The following is a 7,282-nucleotide window of genomic DNA, read 5'->3' on the forward strand; positions in this document are numbered from 1 at the left end:
CAATCCTCAAACAATCCAGCAAAAATCCCAAAACAATGCAATCCCCAAACAATCCTATAAAAATCCAAAAGCAGTGCCATCCCTAAATAATTACAAAAGCAACGGATTACAGCTGGCTTCCTTTTGGCTAAATGTACCCTCGTAGAGATCCAAAAGCAATGCAATGCAATCCCCAAATAAACCTTTTGAAATCCTAAAGCAATTAATTTAGTCACCAAATAATACTTTACAAATCAAAACAACAAAGCAATCCCAAAAATATCCTTTAACAATATAGGCATTGTTTCGGTTTATGAGCTGGAAATAAATTTAGGAGTTTAAACAAAAATAATGTTTACTATAATCCTGAAAAGAAATGCTTAAAAACACATTTGGTGCACCTTGTTGAATTGGGCTTTAAAAGCGTCACTGTGGCTCGATTGCTGCCCATTTCAGAGAGTTGCATTTTGAATTGCCTTTAGAACAATAGTGATGACTAATTAGGTCACAGTCATTTAGGTAAAATGGCCATGAAAGTCAAGACCATGTAATGGCATATAAACTATATTTTAAAAGAAGCGACACAGTTTTTTTCCCCCCACTATATTTATTAAAAAGAGGCAGAGGTTCAATCGGACACTGTGTGCATAGCACAAAAACACAACTGTAGCAATCCCAAACACGGGTGCTTCACAATTTAAAAATAAAGGGTGAGAGGGGACCCAGAACCAATGCGCAACTACACTTGTGTAGAAAAGACGAGGTTTGGCTCCTTCTTCATCCGGTAGTTCCCAATTTTGTTTTGGAGGGCTTTTCTGCACTCGGATGCAGAGAGTACTGGAAAGCCCATTTCCCTGGCTTTAACATGGATACATTCTGAAATGGAAAAAAGATTGGTGTAAAAAGTTTGAAAAGAGCAAGCAAAGTACTTTTTGGTTGACACATGGCTGTGAGAAATAAAGCATAGACAATTTTCACTGTACACCCTCTAATGTGCTTTCGTAATTCCAATTACTACATTTCTCAAAGCTGTCAATCTGGATGAAACCATGGCAATTCCTTAGAATTTAATATAGATTAGTGTCACTTCCCCAGGAAGTGGCTCTCCGTTTATCTTCTTTCCCATTTCTTTGCATAATTGGTATATTGTGAAGAAATTACCAATCTCGTGTTTCCCCCATGGACAGTGCATTGGTAAAGGAGCCATACAAGCAAAACAAATACACAGGGTTTGAAATTGAGCGGAGCTGGGGGCTATTTAGCCCTGTTTGTAGCCTTGAAGAGCCTGGTTAGCTTTACACCATGCCTACCAGGAGCTAAATTTGGCTCCCGGGCCAACTGATGCCGATAACATATACCTATGGGAATTTAACTATGTGCGTGCTTGCTTTTGTAACAATCTAAAAAAATAACATAGGACACCACTATGACATTTGAAGCTTAACGGGTCATAAGTAATGGACAAAGCAATATGTTTGCATGTGGGCATATAATGAGTGATGGACAATAACCGGTTAATACACGAGCCACAGTATTTGAGCTACCTTTCCCCCCCCTCTGACACAGTCTAGAAGCCCTATGGCTTCATAGGAATGTTGGGGAGGAGGGTTTGAGATTGGGGTGGAGACACAGAAGCCTACAACCGATAGTATTTGGATAGAGAAAAAGCATTTATTTATTTCATAAGGGCACACACCAACTTTTGTTTAACTCTAATGGCACTTACCTCTGATGCAGTTGATGGACCAGGGTTGGGATTTGCATCGGGAAAACTTTTTCTGTGGCTCCCGTCCGCCTCCTCTATATCCACTGAAGGGCCAGTTCCAAGCAGTGCTCAGCTGCTACCTGCTAACGGGAATCCACTGTGTCCCAGTAGGCTGAAATAATAGCACAAATATTAATATTACACATTTTAATACAGTACGCATTCTAATGACAATTACCAAGACCCGGAACCAGCGCAGGGAGCCAGATGGGAACCCAGACACAGCCCAGCAAGTAAGGAAGTTCGTTAGGAACCCACCCATGGAAGAGTCTCGGGCAGGTGCCAGTCTTGCCTGAACTTCTGAAATGGTGAACACCTAGGCACACAAAGCAGGTAGGCGTTTGGTTATTTGCTGAAATATTGACTGCCCATGGTCATTTTAATCCCTATGGCCATTTACACCCAGATCCTGCCCCTCCCAAAATACCTCCTTATGGGAACTTTGAGCTCACTTTAATCAAGCCTTATCAGACTTTGCGCTTAAAGTGCCTGCCTGTGATTTTCAAAGCAGTATTCTAAGAGTTAATTACTTAATTGGAGTTGTAAACCCACTACTGGTGTGATAAAAAATGTCTTAACCAGGTCTGCCTTCAGCCACAAAGCAGTTCAACAAAGCAACTGAACAAGTCTGGAAGTGTTAAGATGAAAAAGAGTAGGATATACCCTAAAGTATGGGTGCATAACATACGGCCCGCGGGCCAGTTGCGGCCCGCCATGCCGTTTTGTCCGGCCCGCCAGCAACAAAGACTTTCCTAATGGAGGGCAGCCCGCAAGCAGCATCGGCCCGCCTCCATTAGGAAAGTCTTTGTTGTCTTCCGGGCCGGACAAAACAATGGCCCCCATTGGTTCAGTGCACACGAACCACGCAGCTCCTACGAGCCACGTAGTGCGTGTGTGCTGATCCAATGGAGTGCCAGCACTACGGCTGGCGTGGCCAGTAAGGCTTGATGCGGAAGGCATTTCAGCCTTGCCCCGCCCACGCCAGCCGTAGTACCGGACCTCACCAGCAGGGGGGGGGGGGAGAAAAGGAAGAGAGAGAGAGAGAGAGAGAGGGAGAGAGAGAGAGAGAGAGCGCAAGTGCAGTGTGTGTCGAGATGCGGAGGGGGTGCGTGTGTCGGGTCTGACTGAATGTGTTTGTGTGCAAGTTCAGTGTATGTTGAGATGCGGGTGTGGGGTGTGTGTCGGGTCTGCCTGAATGTGTTTGTGTGCAAGTGCAGTGTGTGTCGAAATGCGGAGGGGGTGCGTGTGTCGGGTCTGACTGAATGTGTGTGTGCAAGTGCAGTGTGTGTCGAGATGCGGAGGGGGTGCGTGTGTCGGGTCTGACTGAATGTGTGTGTGCAAGTGCAGTGTGTGTCGAGATGCGGAGGGGGTGTGTGTGTCGGGTCTGACTGAATGTGTTTGTGTGCAAGTTCAGTGTATGTTGAGATGCGGGTGTGGGGTGTGTGTCGGGTCTGCCTGAATGTGTTTGTGTGCAAGTTCAGTGTATGTTGAGATGCGGGTGTGGGGTGTGTGTCGGGTCTGCCTGAATGTGTTTGTGTGCAAGTGCAGTGTGTCGAGATGCGGAGGGGGTGCGTGTGTCGGGTCTGACTGAATGTGTGTGTGCAAGTGCAGTGTGTGTCGAGATGCGGAGGGGGTGCGTGTGTCGGGTCTGACTGAATGTGTGTGTGCAAGTGCAGTGTGTGTCGAGATGCGGAGGGGGTGTGTGTGTCGGGTCTGACTGAATGTGTTTGTGTGCAAGTGCAGTGTGTGTTGAGATGCGGAGGGGGTGTGTGTGTGTCGCGTCTGCCTGAATGTGCTTGTGAGTTTGTGTGCTGAATTGGGGGTGGGAGTTCGGGTCTGTATGGGTGCATAGTGTATTGGTGTATGCTTGTGGGTTTGTGTGCTGAGTTGGGGGGTTCGGGTCTATATGGGTGCATAGTGTATTGGTGTATGCTTGTGAGTTTGTGTGCCGAGTTGGGGGGTGGGGAGTTCGGGTTTGTATGGGTGCATAGTGTATTGGTGTATGCTTGTGAGTTTGTGTGCCGAGTTGGGGGGTGGGGAGTTCGGGTCTGTATGGGTGCATAGTGTATTGGTGTATGCTTGTGAGTTTGTGTGCCGAGTTGGGTGTGGGGGGGTTTGGGTCTGTATGAGTATGCATGCATGGTGCATGCTTGGTGGCATGGGGCATAGTGTTTGGTTGGGGGCCATGGTGTTTGGTTGAGGGGTGGGGGCCTTGGGGCATAGTGTTTGCTTGAGGGGTGGGTGTCATGCGGCATAGTGTTTGGTTGGGGGTGGGGGCCATGGGGCATAGGATTTGGTTGAGGGATGGGAGCCATGGGGCATAGTGTTTGGTTGAGCGCCATGGGGCATAGTGTTTGTTTGAGGGGTGGGGCCAAGCCTCCCGCCACGCCACGCCTGCTGCGCCTACCGCCCCGTCCACATTTACTTTTCGGCCCACTATAGCCATCATGTAAGGTACTTTTGGCCCACTGTCAAAATCAGTTGTGCACCCCTGCCCTAAAGAATAACCATTTTACTCAAATGTATGTTGCTTTATAACTACTTCTGCTGTTCAAATACAACATTGTGCTTTTGTCAGGCTGATTGAAGAAACTGAGCCAGGATAATAATAATAATAATTTAGCATTTATATAGTGCTACGAACCCTCAGGTATCCGAGTGTGTGTGTGGTGCTCATTTATCGACCACGGAAGGATAAAAGGCTGAGTTTGGGGCTGCCGGGATTCGAACCTGCGTCAGCAGGCTCTGCACAGATGTCAAAGAGACTGCGGTTTGAGCAATCATCTCCACCAGCTTTTCAGAGGTGCTGGGCATTCAGTGGAATGGACCTGGTCGTGAAATGGCACCATCAATGTGCAACCGCATTCATGTGCCATTGTTCAGGCCATTTGCCAAAAAAAATTGCAAAGACGAAAGCAAACCAGCCATTGCTAAGTGCTGAAGACAGACATGTTTACATTCCAGTGGTTGCGAATGTGCATGTTCCATGCCACAGGGGGGGTCTTGCAACAGCCGATTAAGGAAAGCAGGAGGCAATATTTCTAAGGCATCTGGCAAGGGAGAGGCAGCCATGAATGTAGAGCATCAACAGGGAAGGGAAAGATGATTCAAGGGGAGATGGACCACCACGGTGCCTGCCCATTTTGCCCCATTTATCTATGGGGGCGCACTCCCAACACCCACAATTACTTAATTTTCCCCTACCCCAAACCCCATAACAAAAATGCAGCAAAAAAACCTGGCAAAACAGCCTTTCACCAAATGCAGTGAAACAGCTGTGACCAACTACACAGAGATGATGGCACACGATGTAGAGCTAATGTGTACTCGTGTGAAACGCCTCAGGTTATCCTTGTGGATATCTTTCCAAACCACCCCCCCCACCCCCACTTATTGTCCCATTCAAGTGCAGGCTCCCAAGTTGGACCTGGGGAAAAAGGGGCTACATATGCACGAACTTTCTTAATCTGTATGAATTTCTTAGAGGACAGCCAAATGCGGGTAAATTGAAAGGGATGTGTTCGTTTTGAACACAGTCGTGGCCTCAGTGAGCTTTCAAAATGCACAGTTGGGTCAACATATTCATTAAATTAGCCCCCCCCCCCCCATCGAACCCCACAGATGCTGCTCTAACTGCACAGCTTCCAAAGTAGGATTTACGACTATAGGCTCCTTTTCTTTGAGGTGCCACCCATGCGTCATGTCCTATACAACGGCCCCTCCCGAAAACTCAGCTGGTTTTGTGATAAAGTGCAGTTGTGCCAGTAAATCAATTGCAGTAGGTCTAGGCGCGCCCACTGCACCCCTTCCCTCCCACACTGCCTATGATAATATACACCAAATCCCAGCTCCGAGTACAATGGCAGCTGCATGGTGCGTTAATGTGTTTTGGACTGAAACTCACAAAAGCCATAGCTGGCATATATGACGCTGGATCATTGAAGTCGTATGAAAACAATGGAGCACAATGTTGCAGACACGTGTGTATATTATATGTTCTCCTGTAAAGCTCTAGCCTGCTTTAATATCACTTGTAAAGCAGGCTAGAGCTGCGCCGTGTGAAAGTAATGAAATGTGCCAGCAGCCTGTTATCCAGGGAAGGAAAACATCCCGGTGTCATGCAGATAAACGCACTGTGCCGGCCTTTAGCAGGAGAACATATGATATTATATACACCAAGGGTCTGCAACAGTGCTCCCTGCTTGGAGGCTCACGGAGAAATGGCGTCGCTGGTCCAAGGAGGCGGATGGGGGCGCTGGACGTGGGGAGCGCGCACTGCAAAGGCAGAGTCTGCCTCATAAATCAACACAACCTGTCTGACTCCCGAGAGACACACTCCTCACTATGCAAAAGGCTCACTCTGAAATAAAGCCTAAAACGTGTACATCATCAGCTCCTTACCCAATGATTCTGGCTTTGTTTAACGATCCCAGCAGCATGATCCACGCTCGAATCTCGTCCTCCATTGCTCAGCTGGTGTCCAGTGTTCCCAGGTGGAAGGAAAAAACGCGCTGCATCGCCTTACGAAAAAAGCCCAAAACAAGCTGACTCCCACCCAAATTAACCGAAAAAAGCAAGCGCACATGTAAACGCCATGAGTGGGTTTCAAAAGTAAGAAACAGCACAATTCATAAACATAGAGAAAACACACATATACTAAGTTAAAATAAAAAGTAGTGTTAGTGGCTTGTTTTTACTGAGAAAGAAGTCAGTAAAAAAATCCCCAAAACTCCTGCAGCCCAAGACAGGCAAATCGTTGCTTGGAAAAAATCCCCCAAATCCAAAATAAATGGAAAAAAATCTGAAGCTTGAAAACTTTTAAATAAAGACACAATTCTCTCAGGTGTCACTTTGTACATTTCTCAAAACTGCCATTTTCTAATTTCTGAGCATTTCTCAAAACTCTACCATTTCTGACTTACAAAAGTGTCTTTATGCTTTCAGTAAATCAGAAAAGTGGTACAGCCATCTGGGAAATGTGCAGCTTACATAGGAAAGACTTGCACAATAGATGTTAACGATACCTCACAGGCACCATATTTTAACTCCTTTTTGCGCTCTGCAATGAGAATCCCCAGGCAGTGCCTGTCCTGCACTCCTCAGAGGCACTATGGCCATTGTCAGGCCATATTAGGGACACTGGAAGCTTTGATGTCTGTACCCCCACATTCTTAATGTCACAGAATACAGTGCTTTTAGGAAAAGTGTTGTTCCACCAAGGAACAATACTTTTCCAATTTTACATGGACTTCAGAATTGGGCCCATGTTTCTGTAAAGTGAAAAGCAGTTTACATTTTAAAAATGGAGCACCTGCAGCCCAGCAGGTCTGCCAAGGCAACCTGACCGGAGATGTAAGCTACATGGAGACAGCCCAGTGAGGGAACTGCAAAGCCCTCCACCAATGGTCCCATGCCCTGACCTGCACGATTTCATATGAAGAGAGCCATGTCTACATTGCCAGGATGCTGCCAGGCCTGGACTGGCCTACAGGGCAATGCCTATATATTTTTTTATTTGTATTCCGGGATTTGTAGTGC

At 46.8% G+C, this 7,282-nt stretch overlaps 1 long non-coding RNA gene across 1 annotated transcript; it reads right to left on the minus strand.

Moving 5' to 3' along the window:
* Positions 1-566: 566 nt before the first annotated feature.
* LOC138491717 (uncharacterized) lies at positions 567-6,269 on the minus strand. The gene is made up of 3 exons (XR_011276075.1): positions 6,146-6,269; positions 1,706-1,856; positions 567-855 (listed from the first exon to the last, which is right to left on the minus strand). It is a non-coding gene; the product is annotated as an uncharacterized lncRNA (long non-coding RNA).
* Between the last annotated feature and the right edge of the window lie 1,013 nt (positions 6,270-7,282).

Source organism: Ambystoma mexicanum, chromosome 10 (genome assembly GCF_040938575.1).
Source record: "Ambystoma mexicanum isolate Mex_15411 chromosome 10, UKY_AmexF1_1, whole genome shotgun sequence".
NCBI lineage: Eukaryota > Metazoa > Chordata > Amphibia > Caudata > Ambystomatidae > Ambystoma > Ambystoma mexicanum.